At 46.6% G+C, this 20,450-nt stretch overlaps 1 protein-coding gene across 1 annotated transcript in view; it reads left to right on the top strand.

The window, feature by feature from the left end:
- Positions 1-20,450, top strand: part of LOC141148594 (uncharacterized) — a 77,092-nt gene that overhangs the window by 10,116 nt on the left and 46,526 nt on the right. The window contains exon 6 of the mRNA XM_073636190.1: positions 4,012-4,095. The gene's annotated coding sequence lies outside the window, so the exon portion shown is untranslated. The remainder of the gene's footprint in view (positions 1-4,011; positions 4,096-20,450) is intronic.

The following is a 20,450-nucleotide window of genomic DNA, read 5'->3' on the forward strand; positions in this document are numbered from 1 at the left end:
CCCTGCGATCGCTAACAGTTTTCTTGGTAGCGTTTTGGTGAACTGGCAAGCACCAGCTCCAGGCAGCGTCAGGTTAGCGCCAGTAGCGCTAACACCCACGCACGCACCGTACACCTCCCTTAGTGGTATAGTATCTGAACGGATCAATATCTGATCCGATCAGATCTATACTAGCATCCCCAGCAGTTTAGGGTTCTCACAAACGCAGTGTTAGTGGGATCAGCCCAGATACCTGCTAGCACCTGCGTTTTGCCCCTCCGCCCGGCCCAGCCCACCCAAGTGCAGTATCGATCGATCACTGTCACTTACAAAAGACTAAAACGCATAACTGCAGCGTTCGCAGAGTCAGGCCTGATCCCTGCGATCGCCAACAGATTTTTTGGTAGCGTTTTGGTGAACTGGCAAGCGCCAGCGGCCTAGTACACCCCGGTCGTAGTCAAACCAGCACTGCAGTAACACTTGGTGACGTGGCGAGTCCCATAAGTGCAGTTCAAGCTGGTGAGGTGGCAAGCACAAGTAGTGTCCCGCTGCCACCAAGAAGACAAACACAGGCCCGTCGTGCCCATAGTGCCCTTCCTACTGCATTCGCCAATCCTAATTGGGAACCCACCACTTCTGCAGCGCCCGTACTTCCCCCATTCACATCCCCAACCAAATGCAGTCGGCTGCATGAGAGGCATTTTCTTTATGTCCTCCCGAGTACCCCTACCCAGCGAACCCCCCAATAAAGATGCAGCAAGCGCGGATATAGACGTGACACCCGCTATTATTGTCCCTCCTGTCCTGACAATCCTGGTCTTTGCATTGGTGAATGTTTTGAACGCTACCATTCATTAGTTGAGTATTAGCGTAGGATACAGCATTGCACAGACTAGGCACACTTTCACAGGGTCTCCCAAGATGCCATCGCATTTTGAGAGACCCGAACCTGGAACCGCTTACCGTTATAAAAGTTAGTTACAAAAAAAGTGTAAAAAAAAAAAAAATATATAAAATAAAAAAAAATAGTTGTCGTTTTATTGTTCTCTCTCTCTCTATTCTCTCTATTGTTCTGCTCTTTTTTACTGTATTCTATTCTGCAATGTTTTATTGTTATTATGTTTTATCATGTTTGCTTTTCAGGTATGCAATTTTTTGTACTTTACCGTTTACTGTGCTTTATTGTTAACCATTTTTTTGTCTTCAGGTACGCCATTCACAACTTTGAGTGGTTATACCAGAATGATGCCTGCAGGTTTAGGTATCATCTTGGTATCATTCTTTTCAGCCAGCGGTCGGCTTTCATGTAAAAGCAATCCTAGCGGCTAATTAGCCTCTAGACTGCTTTTACAAGCCGTGGGAGGGAATGCCCCCCCCCCCACCATCTTCCGTGTTTTTCTCTGGCTCTCCTGTCTCAACAGGGAACCTGAAAATGCAGCCGGTGATTCAGCCAGCTGACCATAGAGCTGATCAGAGACCAGAGTGGCTCCAAACATCTCTATGGCCTAAGAAACCGGAAGCTACGAGTATTTTATGACTTAGATTTCGCCGGATGTAAATAGCGCCATTGGGAAATTGGGGAAGCATTTTATCACACCGATCTTGGTGTGGTCAGATGCTTTGAGGGCAGAGGAGAGATCTAGTGTCTAATAGACCCCAATTTTTTCAAAAAAGAGTACCTGTCACTACCTATTGCTATCATAGGGGATATTTACATTCCCCGAGATAACAATAAAAATGATTAAAAAAAAATAAAAATGAAAGGAACAGTTTAAAAATAAGATAAAAAAGCAAAAAAATAATAAAGAAAAAAAAAAAAAAAAAAAAAAAGCACCCCTGTCGCCCCCTGCTCTCGCGCTAAGGCGAACGCAAGCGGCGGTCTGTCGTCAAATGTAAACAGCAATTGCACCATGCATGTGAGGTATCACCGCGACGGTCAGATCGAGTGCAGTAATTTTTGCAGTAGACCTCCTCTGTAAATCTAAAGTGGTAACCTGTAAAGGCTTTTAAAGGCTTTTAAAAATGTATTTATTTTGTTGCCACTGCACGTTTGTGCGCAATTGTAAAGCATGTCATGTTTGGTATCCATGTACTCGGCCTAAGATCATCTTTTTTATTTCATCAAACATTTGGGCAATATAGTGTGTTTTAGTGCATTAAAATTTAAAAAAGTGTGTTTTTTCCCCAAAAAATGCGTTTGAAAAATCGCTGCGCAAATACTGTGTGAAAAAAAAAATGAAACACCCACCATTTTAATCTGTAGGGCATTTGCTTTAAAAAAATATATAATGTTTGGGGGTTCAAAGTAATTTTCTTGCAAAAAAAAAAAAACTTTTTCATGTAAACAATAAGTGTCAGAAAGGGCTTTGTCTTCAAGTGGTTAGAAGAGTGGGTGATGTGTGACATAAGCTTCTAAATGTTGTGCATAAAATGCCAGGACAGTTCAAAACCCCCCCAAATGACCCCATTTTGGAAAGTAGACACCCCAAGCTATTTGCTGAGAGGCATGTCGAGTCCATGGAATATTTTATATTGCGACACAAGTTGCGGGAAAGAGACAAATTTTTTTTTTTTTTTGCACAAAATTGTCACTAAATGATATATTGCTCAAACATGCCATGGGAATATGTGAAATTACACCCCAAAATACATTCTGCTGCTTCTCCTGAGTACGGGGATACCACATGTGTGAGACTTTTTGGGAGCCTAGCCGCGTACGGAACCCCGAAAACCAAGCACCGCCTTCAGGCTTTCTAAGGGCGTGAATTTTTGATTTCTCTCTTGACTGCCTATCACAGTTTCGGAGACCATGGAATGCCCAGGTGGCACAAAACCCCCCCAAATGACCCCATTTTGGAAAGTAGACACCCCAAGCTATTTGATGAGAGGTATAGTGAGTATTTTGCAGACCTCACTTTTTGTCACAAAGTTTTGAAAATTGAAAAATGGGTTCAACATGCCTCTCAGCAATTTCCTTGGGGTGTCTACTTTCCAAAATGGGGTCATTTGGGGGGGTTTTGTACTGCCCTGCCATTTTAGCACCTCAAGAAATGACATAGGCAGTCATAAACTAAAAGCTGTGTAAATTACAGAAAATGTACCCTAGTTTGTAGGCGCTATAACTTTTGCGCAAACCAATAAATATACGCTTATTGACATTTTTTTTACCAAAGACATGTGGCCGAATACATTTTGGCCTAAATGTATGACTAAAATTGAGTTTATTGGATTTTTTTTATAACAAAAAGTAGAAAATATCATTTTTTTTCAAAATTTTCGGTCTTTTTCCATTTATAGCGCAAAAAATAAAAACCGCAGAGGTGATCAAATACCATCAAAAGAAAGCTCTATTTGTGGGAAGAAAAGGACGCAAATTTCGTTTGGGTACAGCATTGCATGACCGCGCAATTAGCAGTTAAAGCGACGCAGTGCCAAATTGGAAAAAGACCTCTGGTCCTTAGGCAGCATAATGGTCCGGGGCTCAAGTGGTTAAACGCCACGGCCTACCTGAGTATTGTTGCTGACCATGTCCATCCCTTTATAACTAAAGTGTCCCCATCTTCTGTTGGCTCCTTCCAGCAGGATAATGCACCATGTCACAAAGCTCCACTCATCTCACCACTGGACAATGAGGTCACTGTACTCCAATGGCCTCCATAGTCACCACATCTCATCCAATAGAACACCTCTGGGATGTGGTGGAACGGGAGATTGGCATCATGGATGTGCAGCTGACAAATCTGCAGCAACTGCGTGATGCTATCATGTCACTATGGACCAAAATCTCTGAGGAATGTTTCCAACACCTTGTTAAATCTATGCCACCAAGAATGAAGGCAAAAGGGGATCCAACCCGCTACTAGCAAGGTGTACCTAATAAAGTGGCCGGGGAGTGTAATTTTGGTTTAGTTTGGGGTGGTAACTGTATGGGGTTAATAACTGCAATGACAGTATTTAGTATATATAGTATATAAATGTATTTATTTTGCATGCCTTCATTTTATGTTTTTTTTCTTCATATTCCTGTCAAAGAAAACAAATCTGCAGATAAAGCCAGAGGAAAAGATCGTGAACATTCAGAGCGGCCGCCTCTCCCTTCGCCTCCGCCAAAGAAAGGTAAAGTAGCTTCAGCAACATCATCTCTCCTACAAACTATAACACACCAAAGAATGGTCAGTTACATAGATAGGAGCCCAATGGGCAGCTGAGTGCTTACAGCAGGATGACAACGTTGCTGCTGACTTTGAAGCAATAGCTTAGTGGTTATGAATTTTATATATTAGTAATAATGAAATTCAAGTGATTTTATGTATGTATTTATCCCCGAGTGGTACCTGTAAAGTAATATCATTTGGGTTTAGTTTGGGATGGTAACTGTATGTAGTTAATATTAGACATGTGCAATTCGTTTAGTTCCGAATTCATTTTTCAACAAAATTCAACAAATTCAATAATTCAGATATCAAATTAACGAAAACCCGTTTAATTTTTCTGAAATTTCGAAAGAACGAAAATCCGAAAATCCAAGATAATAACCTAACTAATAATAACTATTACTGACTATAAAATTATAGGTATTGGAACTTCTTTTCAAAATTGGCTGTTAGTGAACGTAACGAATGGAAATTTATCTGAAGTTAGGAACTATCCGAAGTGCCGCATCTAAAATTTTTTATTATTATTATTTATTATTGATTTGTTACCTTCCATTAGTTTAGATGAGGCATTCGTTATCTCGGATAATTCCTAACTTCGGATATTCGGATTTTTTATGTTCACTAACGGGCAAATTTAAAAGGAAATTCCAATACCTATAATTTAATAGTTAGTTATTATTAGTTAGTTAGTTATTATTTCAGATTTAAACATTTTCGGATTTTCGTCATTTTCAGATTTTAGAATTTGCGGATTTTCTCATCTCGGATTTTTACGAATTATCAAAATAATGAATAAAGCATCCAAACGAATATAACATAACTAATTAAATTTTTTCTGAAGTTACAAATTTATTTGAAATAACTACTTTCAATCATAACAAATAGGGATGGGCCGAACATGCGAACAGACCGTAAGTTTGCGCGAACATTCGAACACCATTAAAGTCTATGGGACTCAAACGTGAGAAATCAAAAGTGCCAATTTTAAAGGCTAATCTGCAAGTTATTGTCCCAAAAAAGGTTTGGGGACCCGGGTCCTGCCCCAGGGGACATGCAAAAGAAAGTTTTAAAAACGGCCATTTTTCTGGGAGCAGTGATTTTAATGATGCTTAAAGTGAAAAAATAAAAGTGAAATATTCCTTTAAATATCGTACCTGAGGGTGTGTATAGTATGCCTGTAAAATGGCGCGTGTTTCCCGGGCTTAGAACAGTCCCTGCACAAAATGACATTTTTAAAGGAATAAAAGTCATTTAATGTACTATGCACCATGTACATCGAAGATGTTTCATCCTCTGCGATGGCTGGATAAGTTCCGTAACCTTACCCTTGTAACGTGGATCAAGAAGAGTTGCTCCCTCTACTTGATCACATGAATCTGAGGGTCCTTTCGCAGGCTTTGCAGGATCAGGGAGGCCATGCAGCGTAAGTTTGCTGAGGCATTCGATCCGGAGTCCTCTGGGTCACTAAGGATGACCTGATCCGCAGCCACCTTCTCCCAGCCACGTACAAGTCCATGGGTTTCTGGGGACTGTAAACGATCCCTTGAAGACTGCTGCTGATGTTGACCTAGGCTCCACCTCCATACTGACACAATCCTCACCCTCCTCCTCCTCTTCCTGTGAGATCAGCGGGCCCACAGGAATACTGTCTGGATAAAGGGAGCCTTGAGAGGTAAGGAAGTCCTCTTCCTCTCTCTGTTCTGCCTCAAGTGCCCTGTGGGGCTGACATCCAACAGGTAGACAAGAGGGACAGTATCACTGATGCATGCACTGTCACTGCTCACCATCCTCGTGGCCTCCTCAAATGGTGACAGGACAGTGTATGCATCCTTGATCGTGAGCCACTGGCGTGGCGAAAAAAAGCCAAGCTCCCCTGACCCTGTCCTGGTGCCATACTCGCACAGGTACTCGTTGATGGCCCTCTGCAGCATGTGCAGCCGCTGAAGCATTGCCAACGCTGAGTTCCACCTGGTGGGCATGTCACAGATGAGGCGGTTCTTGGGCAGGTTGCATTCCTTTTGAAGGTCAGCCAGCCGAGCACTGGCATTATATGACCGGCGGAAATGCCCACAGACTTTCCTGGCCTGCCTCAGGATATCCTGTAAGCCTGTGTACCTGCACAAGAACCGCTGCACCACCAAATTAATGAGGTGAGCCAAACAGGGCACATGGGCGAAGTGTCCCTGTCGGAGCGTGGAGAGGAGGTTGGTGCCATTGTTGCAAACCACCATCCCTGGCTGAAGCTGGCATGGCATCAACCACCTCTGAGCCTGCCCCTGCAGAGCTGACAGAATCTCTGCCCCAGTAGGGCTCCTGTCCCCTAAGTAGACCAACTCAAGCACCGCATGGCATGTTTTTGCTTGAGTGCTTGCATAGCCTCTAGAATGCCTACAGAGCATTCTGAGGACAAATCTACACAGGAAGAGGCTATAGAGGAAGAAGAAGAGGAGGGGGTAGAGGAGAGAGATGTGGCAGAATCACCACTACCAGCATTTTGGAGGCATGGTGGCGGAACAAGCTCCAACAATACTGCACCCTGTCCTGCATCCTTCCCAGCTGCCAGCAGGGTTACCCAGTGTGCCTTGAAAGAAAGGTAACGTCCCTGTCCATGCCTGCTGGACCATGAGTCAGGGGTAATATGCACCTTACCGCTGACCGCCCTGTCCAAAGAGGCCAAGACATTGCCTTCCACATGTTGGTAGAAAGCCGGAATTGCCCACACCAAAGAACTTTTGGAAAAACATGCAGAGTCAGCAGCGCCCGGCACATGCGGAGCTCTGCGGTGTGATGCAGTTGGTTGGCTGCCCTTAAGCTGGCCCCTGGAGGGCATCCTGCCTCATTGGAGATGTGGCTCCTCCTCCTCTCTCTCTTTTATCAGGCACCCAGGAAGAGTCAGTGACCTCATCCTTCCCTTCCCTCCTCGCCACTGGAGCAAACCTGGCAGCATACTGCAGCTGGGGGAACATATCTGCCAGTTTCTTGTCCTTCTTGGGCACCCCCTCTTCTCTTTGGGCTCACGTTACTGCCTTCATCCTCAACCTGGGTACCATCATCAGAGCCTTCAAAATGCTGCGCATCCTCCTGCAGCATGTACCCTACACTGTGGTTGAATAGGTTGGGGGACTCCTCGGGGCATGATGGTGGGGCTAGGGAAGGTGTGACTGATGACATTGAGCCGATGGAAGAGGCCGCTTTGGCAGCTGCATTGGCAGACAAAGTACCCTGAGCCTGGGTGACAGAGGATGAGGAGGATGAGGACAGCTTGTCATCCACTCTACCAACTTTTCTGCATGTTGTGGCTCAACACAGCCAGCTGTCGAAAAAAAGAACAACCGTGCCCCACGGCCATGTGCTGAGGATGCACCGTGTCCATGACCAGCACTGTTTGCTGTAGACACAGAGCCTGCTTGCCCTCTTTTAGTGGCCTGTGAGCGTCTGCCTCTCCTTGGTGGCCTTCCAGACATACTGTACAATTAGATTAGCAAAACAATGCCTGAAGTTTACTAAAAACAGTACACCGGAATGGCCTACAGTAAGGTATAGGCTTGGCTGGACTACAATGCAGTGGATATATATTTTATGAACTATAGCTCAGTGAGTCACCTGCCTGGCTGAAAGTGTCTTTGAACGCCGCACTCAGGCAATGGCCTACAGTCAGGTATAGGCGTGGCTAGACTATATATATATATATATATATATATATATACATACAAGCCTGTATATATATATATATAGTACCTAACCACGAGAATGTGTTTCCAGCGCGATGCCATTGCGCTGGTTCTCAGCGACAGGGTACTGTGCATGTCTTGCTGGCTCGCTCATCGGGAAAGGAAAAATGTGTTTTTTTCCTTTCCCGATGAGCGCCAAGCTTTGCTGACAGGTGTTTGGTATGAATCATGAGGGGGAACGCCACGCCAAATTTTAAATAAAAAAATGGCATGGGTTCCCCTCCAGGAGCATACCAGGCCTTTAGGTCTGGTATGGATTTTAAGGGGAACCCCCTACACCGAAAAAACCGGTGTGGGGGTCCCCCCAAAATCCATACCCTTATCCGAGCACGAAGCCCGGCCGCTGAGGAAAGGGGGTGGGGACGAGCGAGCGCCCCCTTCCTCCTGAATCGTACCAGGCCGCATGCCCTCAACATGGGGGGGTGGGTGCTTCAGGGAAGGGGAGCGCCCTGCGGCCCCCCACCCCAAAGCACCTTGTCCCCATGTTGATAAGGACAAGGGCCTCTTCCCGATAACCCTGGCCATGTCACAAGAGCTATTATGGTCACAAAGTGAGGATGTTGCCTCCGCAATAACTTTCCCTGAATGGTCAGCTTTGAGTTCTGGGAAGACGTCACCCTGTGTGGAGACACACAGTACTGTCGCTGGGACTTTACCAAAAATTACTGGTTCATTACAGACCCCGGCTGGGTCTATGGTGAGCAAGTCGTTGAATTCCTGTGTGCCGCCTGGTATGGGGAGAGACAGATCATTGCTACCCTGCCTGTGGCCAATTATGGCTCTCTTCGCTGATGGCGCTTTGATTGGCCAAAGCATGCGGGTCATAGTGCATGCTTGGCCAATCATCAGCCAGCAATGCACTGCGATGACGCAATGCAAAATGGGCCATGAGGCGCCGCTTGAATTTGGCACGAACGGCCCAATGGTCGAAATTCGGCGAACAAGTGAACAGCCGATGTTCGACTCGAACAGATAGCCCATCCCTAATAACGAATGACCCGAAAAACAAAAGAAAAAAACGTATGAGATGAAAACAAACAAATTTTTCAGCAGTGCATATGTCTAGTTAATATCTGCAATGGCAGTATTTAGCATATGAATTTCTTTATTTCACACAAGTGGCTTCTTCAACATAATCTCTCCTATAAATTGTACCATATATCTAGAGTGCATTCCGTGGTGTACTGTTTCTACTACACTTCTGGTGGTGTACACAGTACAGTGCAGCCGTAGTGCAGTTGCTACTACCATTCTGGTGGTGTATACAGTACACAATACAGTGCAGCCGTAGTGCAGTTGCTACTACTTTTCTGGTGGTGTACACAGTACACAATACAGTGCAGCCGTAGTAGAGTTGCTACTACTTTTCTGGTGGGGTACACAGTACACAATACATTGCAGGCGTAGTACAGTTGCTACTACTTTTCTGGTGCTGTACACAGTACACAATACAGTGTAGTGTGGTGTTGCAAAACAAAATATACATCATGTCCGTAAGGCCACCAAGGAGTGGCAGACGCTCACAGGCCACTAAAAGAGGGCAAGCAGCCTCTGTGTCTACAGTCAACAGTGCTGGTCGTGGACATGGTGCATCCTCTGCAAGTGGCCGTGGGGCACGCTTGTCCTATTCTTCTGCTGCTGGCCATGTTATTGAGCCAGAACATGCAGAAGAGTTAGTGGAGTGGATAACAAAGCCGTTCTCATCCTCCTCATCCTCTGTCACCCAGGCTCATGTTCCACCAGCTGCAGCATACTGCCAATTTTGCTCCAATGACGAGGAGGGAGGGGATGATGAGGTCACTGACTCTACTTGGGTGCCTGATAGAAGAGAGGAGGAGGCGGCACATCTCCAATGAGGCAGGATGCCCTCCAGGGGCCAGCTTAAGAGAAGCCACCCGACTGCATCACACCGCATTTGTGCAGGGCGCTGCTGACTCCCGCGTATTTTGAAAAGTTCTTTGGTGTGGGCCTTTTTTGATACGTGTGCAGCAGATCGCACATTGCTGTTTGCAACATATGTCTGAAGCGTATCAAGCGTGGGCAAAACAGCAGCCGCTTGGGCCCCACATGCTTGACCAGACATATGACGACCTCCCATGCAGTGCATTGGCAATAGCACTTGAAAGACCCACATCAAAGAAAAAGGCGAACTTCTCCTTGCTCCTCATCTGGTATCTCCAACCCCACTATACCTCCAGTCCTCTCAAAAACCTGCACTGAGAGGAATAAAGGTATAGCAATAGTGTCCCAAGTACTTGCAGCCAATCTGCTATCAGTACAGCACCATCTGTTGCTAAACCATAAAAAGAAGTTGCTAAACCATAGTTGCTAAACCATAAAAAGCAATTCCCCAGTTGCTAAACCATAAAAAGAAATTCGGTCCCAGCCATCCACATGCTCAGCGTCTGAATGCTAGCTTGGCCAAATTGCTAGCACTGCAACTGCTGCCTTTTCAGCTGGTAGACTCTGCCCCCTTACGTGAATTTGTGGAATGTGCTGTACCTCAGTGGCAGGTTCCAAAACGCCATTTCTTTTCATGGAAGGCCATTCTGGCTCTCTACCGGCATGTGGAAGGCAATGTTTTGGCCTCGTTGGCCAGGGCGGTCAGCAGTAAGGTACATATTACCGCTGACTCCTGGTCTAGCAGGCATGGGCAGGGATGTTACCTTTCCTTAACTCTGCTGGCAGCTGGGAAGGATGCAGGACAGGGTTCAGTATTGTTGGAGCTTGTTCCGCCACCATGCCTCCAAAATGCTGTGGTTAATTCTGCCACAGCTCTCTCCTCCACCCCCTCCTCTTTTCCTCTTTGGCCTCTTCTGCAGATTTGTCCTCTGAACCATCGGTGCTCCGTAAGCATTCAAGGGGCTACGCAAGCACTCAGGCAAAAAGATGCCATGCAGTGCTTGAGTTAGTCTGCTTAGGGGACAGGAGCCACACTGGGTGTCACGTACCTGGTTGGAGGCCGAAATGCCGAGAGGGCTCCCCTTGCGGCTGAGTGCAGTACACCCCTGAAGTTGGATACAGAGGGTGTAGTGCCCAGAAAAGCACAGGTTGCCAGATGGATTCCAGAGAGAAGAGCTGGTGGGCACCAAAAGGACACCGGGTAACACAGGAAACACAGCTGGGCTAAAGTCTATAAGAATCCTCGGTAATACTTGGCAAGGTGTACACAAGGAAGAGTAGTGGAAGCCAGGCCAGGGGTCAAACACAGTAGATCCGGCAAGAGGAAGAGGCAGGTTGCAGAAACAGGGACAAGCCAAAGGTCTGCTATCAGGAAGCAGGCAGGAACAGGTACTGTAGCAAAGTTCGTAATACAAGCCGGGATCAGGTACTGGAGAGGACAACAAGTCAGTAAATCAAGCCAGAGGGTCAAACCAGGAGAGCAGATCAGACAGGTCAGGAACAAGCCGGGTCACAACAGGAATCCAAATAGTAATTACACAGAGGCTCAGGAACACAGGAAGACTGACAAACCAGCAACTGCAGACACTAGCAGACTTCCTTATATAGGCCCATGTGACCTGCTGGTAGAGATACTGGGTCCTAAAGTGCTTCTCCTGCAAGAGATGCTGGGTCCTAAAGTCCTTCTCCTGCCATAAGTGCTGGTAGAGATGCTGAGTCCTAGAGCCCTTCTCCTGCTGTTGGTTCCTTGACAACTGGCACTATTGCCAGTTCTTCTACGGCCATTTCCCTGACACTGGGGCAGAGATTCTGTCAGCTCTGCAGGGGAAGGCTCAGAGGTGGTTGACACAATGCCAGCTTCAGCCAGGAATGGTTGTATGTGACAATGGCACCAACCTTCTCTCCGCCCTCCGACAGTGACACCTTGACCCATGTTTGGCACATGTCTGGAATTTGGTGGCGCAGCGGTTCTTGAGCAGGTACCCAGGCTGACAGGATCCCCTGAGGCAAGCCAGTAAAGTCTGTGGTCATTTCCGCCGGTCATACGATGCCAGTACTCGGCTGGCTGACATTCAAAGGGAATGCAACCTGCCCACCAACTGCCTCATTTGTGACATGCCCACCAGGTGGAACTCAATGTTGGCAATGCTGCAGCGGCTGCACATGCAGCAGAGGGCCATCAATGAATACCTGTGTGAGTATGGCACCAGAACAGGGTCAGGGGAGCTTGGCTTCCTTTCGACACGCAGTGGCTACTGATCAAGGATGCATAAACTGTCCTGTCACCATTTGAGGAGGCCACGAGGATGGTGAGCAGCAACAATGCATGCATCAGTGATACTGTCCCTCTTGTCTTCCTGTTGGAGCACACACTTCGTGGAATAATGGACAGGGCACTTGAGGCAGAACAGCCGGAGGAAGAGGAGAACTTCCTTACCTCTCAAGACCCCCTTTATCCAGATAGTATTCCAGCGGGCCCGCCAAACACACAGGAAGAAGAGGAGGAGGAGGATTGTGTCAGCATGGACGTGGAGGATAACTCTGCAGCAGTCTTCAAGGGATGGTTTTCAGTCCCCAGAAACCCAAGGAGTTGTACGTGGCTGGGAGGAGATTGTTACGGATCATGTGATCCTTAGTGACCCAGAGGACACAGAATCGAATGCCTCTGCAAACTTACGCTGCATGGCCTCCCTGATTCTGCAAAGCCTGTGAAAGGACCCTGGGATTCGTGGTATCAAGCTGAGGGATCATTACTGGCTGGCGCACAGGATGAAACATCTTCAGGAGGCCTTGAAGAAAGGTTTGTGCAATGCATTTCCAGACCCTGGGAGTTTACCATTTCCTGGTGCTGGACAACGTGCTGCTGAGGCTTTGTTCAGTCAGAGGAAGAGCGGTGGAGAAGGTGGCAGGCTGACCGATGCCGTTAGACAATTTTTCAGTCCTCAGCGCCAAGGTCTGATCGGTTCAAGCAACCACCGCCAGCATCTGCATTACATGGTGCAGGAATATCTAGGGGCAAGAGCAGACTTGGAGACCTTTCTAACAGACCATCCACTGGGTTACTGGGTCTTGAGGATGGACCATTGGCCAGAACTTGCTCAATATGCAATTGAACTACTGGCCTGTCCTGCATCCAGCTTTCTTTCTGAACGAACATTCAGTGCTACTGGAGGGTTTGTAACTGATCATAGAGTGTGCCTGTCCACAGACTTCGTTGATAGGCTCACATTCATAAAAATGAATCAGTCTTGGATCAGCAGCTATCAAGCACCTGATGCTGATGTAACTGATTGAGTTTTCTATCGATGTGAGATCCCCTGAAGACTGCCTATGCTGAGTGACTATCCTATTCCTCAATCTTGATGATGCTAGCTTCCAACAATATTTTTAGTTTAGGGCACCACCATAATTGCCTAAGGCCCAATTTTTCTGCCCCTGTTTAACAGGGGCATGTATTTACAATTTTATTCTAATATTTCACAGCAGGGCCCGTTCCTGCACCCAACAAGAGTATCTGTGAGGGGTTACAGTGTTGTGGCACCACCACCACCCAAGGCCCAATTTTTCTGCCCCTGTTTAACAGGGGCATGTATTTACAATTTTTGATCCAATATTTCACAGCAGGGCCCGTTTCTGCGCTCACCAAGAGTAACTGTAAGGGCTTACAGTGTTCTGGTACCACCAACACCTCAGGCCCAATTTTCTGCAGAGTATATAGGGCAGGCTGTATAGTATATATACTTCTGTTCAGAGTTTATAGTGCCTGGGGGCCCCACGCCTTTTTTTTTTTTAATTTGGATGCGGGGTTCCCCTTAATATCCATACCAGACCCAAAGAGCCTGGTAACAGGCTGGGGGGGGGGGGGCATGCCGTTTTTCTCAATGATTTTCATCTATATTGCCGGGACCCGACAATACATTACAGCCGCAAGCAGTGTTAAATGACTTTCTTTCCTTTTAGAAATGTCATTTTGCTGTGATATTTTTCTAAACACAGGAAAACTGCGCCACTTTACAGGCATACTATAGACACCCCGCAGGCATGATATTTAAGGGAATATTTCATTTTTATTGTTTCACTTTAAGCATTATTAAAATCACTGCCCCCGAAAAAACTCCTGTTTTTAAAACGTTTTTTTTTTGCATTGATATTGATTTTGCATGTCAAATAAAACCAATAAGCAGATAAAACCAGAGAAAGCTGTCCTGAGCATTCAGAGCAACTGATTTCACCAAATAGAGGTATAGTAGCTTCATTAACATAATCTCTCTTAACTGTAACACACCAAAGAATGGTCAGCTATCAAGCCACAAAAAGGAGATGCACACAAAAACTGAAAATTTATATCAAATACTTACCGTAATTTTCCTTTCCTGATGGATTCCATGGCAGCCTACGTATGGGTTTATCCCGCCTCTCTTACCTCATAGAACCCCACTCCCATAAATCTTTGCTTCTAGTCAGAGGCCATGTCTCGTAACTTAGCCTACTCCAGCAGGGAACTCCTGCTGCCATGGAGTCCATCAGGAAAGGAAAATTACGGTAAGTATTTGATATAAATTTTCCGTTTTCCTGACAGACTCCAAGGCAGCCTACGTATGGGAAATAACTAGCCATACACACCCGGGTGGTTTTATAGAAAAGAGGTTTAATTAGCACCGTCAACAGATAAGACATGCAAACCAAAATTAAAGATAAAGAAGCCGGTTCCACGCAATAGTCCTAAATGTGTTAATTGACGACCATGAGTCCGCTTTACAGATTACTTCCGGGGATACATGACGGGAGGCTGCCCACGATGTAGAAACACTCCTGGTAGAATGAGCGGTCACTGCCTCCGGAGGAGCCAGACCCTTAGCCTAATAAGCCCTTTGGATGGCCTGAACAATCCAGGCTGCGATGGTTCTGGAAGAAGCACGCAATCCTTTTGTTTTTTCCATTGTAGTTAATGAACAGATGATCAGACTGCCGAAATGAAGTTGTGGCTTCTAAATATTGTTTTAGAACTTCTCTAACATCTAAAGGATGAATACTAGAGTCTTCAGTTGTCCAGAAAGTTGGAAGAACAATCTCTTGATTCTTGTGGAATACGGATGTTACTTTAGGATTTGATCCTAACATAGGAATCAGGAGTACCCGATCAGGGAAGAAAGTAAGGAATTGCTCCTTGAATCCTAAAGAACCAATCTCGGAGACTCTTTTAGCCGATGTTATTGCTACCAAGAAGACAGCTTTTAGAGAAAGCTCTTTGATTGATAACTGCTCCAAATGTAGTATTTCTCTATCTGAGAAGAAATCCAGGACAAGAGGATGATCCCACTTGGAAAACCTCAGTTTTCTTTGAGGTCTAAGCCTTATTGCTCCTCTGGAAAACTGTCTAGTAAGAGGGTGTCTGGCCCAGGATATGCCAGTGAAGACACAGATTGCAGAAACCTGAACTCTTAAAGAACTAACTGATAAGGACAGATCCAGGCCTGTTTGTAGAAAACCCAGAATATTCTGTATCTTTGGATCAGTACAGGAACCATCAGTGGTGGAAACATAATCTGCAAACTTTGACCAAATTCTTTGGTAAACCCTGTTGGTGCCTGCTCTTCTGGCATTCAGTAGTGTAGCAATGGCTGTACTTGGAAATCCTAGCGCTTCCAGCCTTCCCCTCTCAACCACCAAACCATCAGGTGGATATGGGATGGGCAAGGGTGAAGAGACGTTCCCTGCAACAGGAGATCTGGTCTGGAAGGGACAGGAACTGGATCCCGGTAACTGAGCTGTTTCAGGAGAGGAAACCATGGTCTGTTGGGTCAGTATGGTACAATTGCCACTACTTTGGCTTCTTCCCACCTGAACCTCGATAGAAATCGGAGAATGACCGGAACTGGGGGAAAGGCATAAGCCCTGCGGAACCTCCACTGGTCCGTCAGGGCATCCACTCCGAAGGCCTGGGGACAACGACATCTTGTGTAATATTTCTTCAGTTTGAAGTTGCAAGGGGATGCAAACAGATCTACCTCCGGCATCATTCCCAGAGACAGAACCCAGTTGAAAACCTTGGTGTGGAGAGACCACTTGTTGTCCAGGGATAAACTTGAAAGGAAGTCTGCCTGGACATTTTGAATTCCGGGAAGGTAAACAACTGTCAGATTTGTCAAGTTCACCTGGGCCCAGGACATGATCGGACTTTTTTTCCTTCAATAAGGAGAGACTGCGGGTGCCCTCTTGTCTCTTGATATATGACCCTGCAGTTGTATTGTCCAGCCTTAGGAGAACTGAGGCTCCTGATGTCAAGTGGAGAAAGGCTTGTAGAGCACGGAAGGCAGCTTGGAGCTCCAGAACATTCGAGACTACACCTTGAGATGGGAAATCCCATTTGCTGTGGGCTACCTCTGTTAGACAGAGATCGCCCTAACCTCTGTTGCTGGCATCCATTGTCACTGTGATCCAGGAGACAGGTGCTATTGAATGGCAATTGAGGAGATTTTTCTGCTGCAGCCACGAGGGGAGATTCACCCGCATGGAAGGGGTATTCTGAACAAGATGGTCTCGAGACCCCTATTCCTATTGTTGGAGAAAACCCCTCTGAAAGGGCCGCATCTTTCATTGTGTCCATTTCACCATGGGGACTGTGGCTACCATGGTGCCGATTATCTTGAGACATTGTGAAGCTCTGAGAAGAGATGATGACATTGCAAGATGAATTTTGTCCGGGATCACCGGAATTTTCTATAGAGGCAAGCAGATGGTACTCTTCACTGTGTCAAATTGGGCTCCGAGGAATATTAGAGACTGTGTTGGCTCTAGATGACTTTTCTCCTTGTTCAACAGCCAACCAAACGCTGTCAGGGTAGAAATGACCTGAGCTTGATGTATCAACTGCTGCTCCCTGTCCTGAGAAAGTAAGAGTAGATCCTCTAGATCAGGGGTCTCAAACTGGCGGCCCTCCAGCTGTTGTGAAACTACAAGTCCCATGAGGCATTGCAAGACTGACAGTTACAAGCATGACTCCCACAGGCAGAGGCATGATGGGACTTGTAATTTTGCAACAGCTGGAGGGCCACCAGTTTGAGACCCCTGGTCTAGATAGTAGTGTAACCCGATACCTCTGACCCTGATTAAAGCTACGACAGCCAGTAAGAGCTTCGAAAACACTCGAGGCGATGTTGTAAGCCCGAACGGGAGACATGTAAATTGAAGATGTACTTGGTCCACTGCAAATCGAAGATACTTCTTAAATTCCCTTGCAATCGGAACATGAAAATAAGCATCTTTCAGGTCTATGGAAACAAGCCAGTCTCCTGGTTGTATTGCCTGACGTATTGTTACCCTGTTTCCCCGAAAATATAAACCTAGCGTGACTGTCAGTGATGGCTGCAATATAAGCCAAACCCCCAAATAAGCCCTACCCTGTTTTCCCGAAAATAAGCCCTACCCTGAAAATAAGACCTACAAGAACTTTAACTAGGACTTATTTGGGGGGTAGGGCTTATATTGCAACCATCACCGACAATCACGCTAGGTCTTATTTTCGGGGAAACAGGGTAGCAGTGTTTTCATCTTGAATTTTTCCTTTTTGATGAAGGAGTTTAGGTGGGTCAAATCTATGACTGGCCTCCAGGAGCCATTCTTTTTGAGGACCATAAACAGGGGCGAGTAAACCTCTTGAAATCATTCCTCTGTTGGTACTGGAATGGCGGCGCCTTGAGCCATGAGGGAGCCTGTATATGATAGAAGAACTTGTTTCTTCTCTTCCAAGTGTGGTAGGACTGTGGGAACAAACCGGTGTATGGGTGGACTGCTGAATACCTAAGAATGACCTGAGGAGACTGTTTTGACAGTCCAGAAGTCTCTGATCGAGGCTCCCAGACGTGCTGAAAAAGGAGTAAACGAGCCCCAACTTGCTCCGCCTGGACAGGCTCTATATTAAAAGGACTTGGAAGCTTCCCATCCTCCAGAAGAGGCCGTCTTTGAGGATTTCTGGCCAGAAGGTTGAATTCTCTTCCAGTTCTTTATAAATTCACAGCCAGGCCTGTAGCGGCGGGCATCTCTAGCGCGCTCCGGATCTTGTCTGGGTTGAGCTCTTCTCTGCCCCAAGAGGCGATGGTCCTGGGGTAAGAACCCCGATTTACCCCCCGTAGAATGGGTAATGGCAGAGTCAAGCTAATTCCCAAAGAGGGAGGAGCCCTCAAAGGGAATTCTACACCAAGCCTGTTTAGAGGCAGGGTCTGCAACCCACGGGCGCAGCCACAAGGCGCGCTTAGCTGTGACTGAAGAGAGCATGCCACGTGCCACTAGGCGAATAATATCAAGGGATGCTTCCCCCAGGAATACTGATGCCAGCTTCAGATCATGGACCGGTGAGTTCTTGACCAATTCTTTAGAAACACTTGCTAAAGCTCCATCCATGTCATCCGTCCAGGACTCCATAGCTTTGGACAAGGCTACAAGAGCTAGGGCTTGTTTACAGGCCATACCTGCTGTGATATAGATGCGCTTAAGATAGGTATCGATCTTTCTCTCTAGACCATCTTTGAAAGAAACAGTATCTTCCAGAGAGAGTGTGACATGCCTTACCAACCTCATTAAAGCAGCATCAATGAGAAGAGCTGATTCCAGATGCCTTACCTCTTCACTCTTGAACGGATACATCTTTGCTACTTCGGAAATTAGTAAGTTTTTTCTCTCAACTTTTTCCATTCATCTGAAATAATTTCACCAAGTTCACCCAGAAAGGGGTAACCTGGGCGTTCTTTCTTGAGTTGCTTGAAGTATTTCCTCTGTTTAGAGGGTGCTTCTACTGGCTCTTCCCATCTCAATGTGTCTTTAACCGCTTTGACCAACTGCGGAACCAGGGAGAAATCAAAACCTGCGCCAGGGTCATCCACCTCTGCCTCGCTATCCGAGGATCCACTTAAAGAGGGACTACGTCTAGAGGGACCAGGAGTCCCAGGGTCGACCCCGCCAGGAACTAGTGCTGGAGCAGAAGGAGGAATGGTTGTACGGTCAGGATCCGTTCTGATCAGAGATTCCTGGATCACCTTTATGACCAGAGCATCATCTTGCTGGTCTCCAGCTTCTCTTTCCTATGCAGCTCTAGAATAACATAACTCAGAGGGATTTACCCTCTGGGACCTGAGCTCTACATCCCCAGCAAGCTCTCTTTTCAGGGCGGCTAGAATGGCGGTGAGAATGACGCCCAGACTTGGATCTAAGCTCTTCACTACGACGTCTAGGAGCTGATCTAGGACGCCTGGAACTCGATGATGAATGATGGGGTTGTGATCTAGAATGATCGTTATCCTCGTGTGCTGAAAGCCTATGTTCAGACCTAGAGGGCTAAGGGAAAGAAAAGGAAAAAGAAAATAAACAGGATCCAGGAAAAAAAAACAACCCGAACAGACAAGCAGAAGGAAAAATTCCTTCCTGCAGCGTAAGGGTTGGCCACTGGGGGGGGCGGTGACATGTCCATAGCAGAAAGCTTGGTGACTGAAAAAATCATTCCACAATCAAAAACAGTGTAACACAAGCAAATAAAGACAGCCTGCCAGCAGCAAAGCTCCCTACCTTGTCCACCTCAAATAAGTGCACCGGGAAGCCACCGTTTTGAACATGCAAGACATTCCAAGTAATAGCTGTATCTGACAGCTATTTAAACTTGGCACCGACGATGACGTCACCGCGCCCCCAGCGTGCCCACAATGGGACCGACTGTCGCCCAGTGGAGCTTGCGCACATGTGCGGCCGCCGCCATTTTCCGGAACTGCGCACGCGCGAATCAAGCCTCGATCTCAGACGAGGCTCGCAGATGCGCAGAGAACCCGGAAGAGGCGGGGGACTGGGACGCAGATGGGACGCAGCCGCCATAGAGGCAAGGAAAGCACAGAAAGGAATAACATACCATACATACAAATACTGCTGCTATGTGTATAGAAACAAACAATATACGATAACACCACAGCACGATCCTGATCCAGCCTGACTGAGTGATCACTCGCTGCACGACCGGGCATTTCAAAAGGGGGGCCTCCTGCTAATAGCAAGGATGTTTGGCCAAGTTGCCGCTTGCCTGCCAATGGCAAGGCCAGGAAGCTCTTCATGGCATCACATATGCTGCCCATATCTATCCTGCTAATAACTGGGACTGCTGGACTCCAGAACCGCCATCACAAAATATTCAACCAGGACTGAACCGTATAAACTTTCATAAGGTAAGACACCTTGATCCTAGGAGGAGGACAAAAAAGGAACACATGGTCTCTGACTAGAAGCAAAGATTTATGGGAGTGGGGTCCTATGAGGTATGGGAGGCGGGATTAACCCATACGTTGGCTGCCATAGAGTCTGTCAGGAAAGGATTTGTTACCTTAATACAGAGAAAGCATTAAGGTAAAAACCTTCTACCTTTACAGCCACTTTAAGGTGCAAGTAGAAGTACAAAAAATCAAGTATTTTATATGCTTAAAAGTTTACAACTTTATTGGAAGTGTTACATGTTTACACTTCATTCATGCCACTGCTCAGCAGCACGGTGCGTTTTGCTGCTGTGTGATGACATGTGTTGGCATCCAGTGAGGTGCAGAAAAATACAGACACTGCACAGCACATGATGCCAGAATTGTGATGTTAACCAGGGACATAGAAAACAAATGTTTACTACAGTATCCCACAAAAGTGAGCACACCCCTCA

This window comes from Aquarana catesbeiana, linkage group LG06 (assembly GCF_042186555.1).
Source record: "Aquarana catesbeiana isolate 2022-GZ linkage group LG06, ASM4218655v1, whole genome shotgun sequence".
Lineage (NCBI taxonomy): Eukaryota > Metazoa > Chordata > Amphibia > Anura > Ranidae > Aquarana > Aquarana catesbeiana.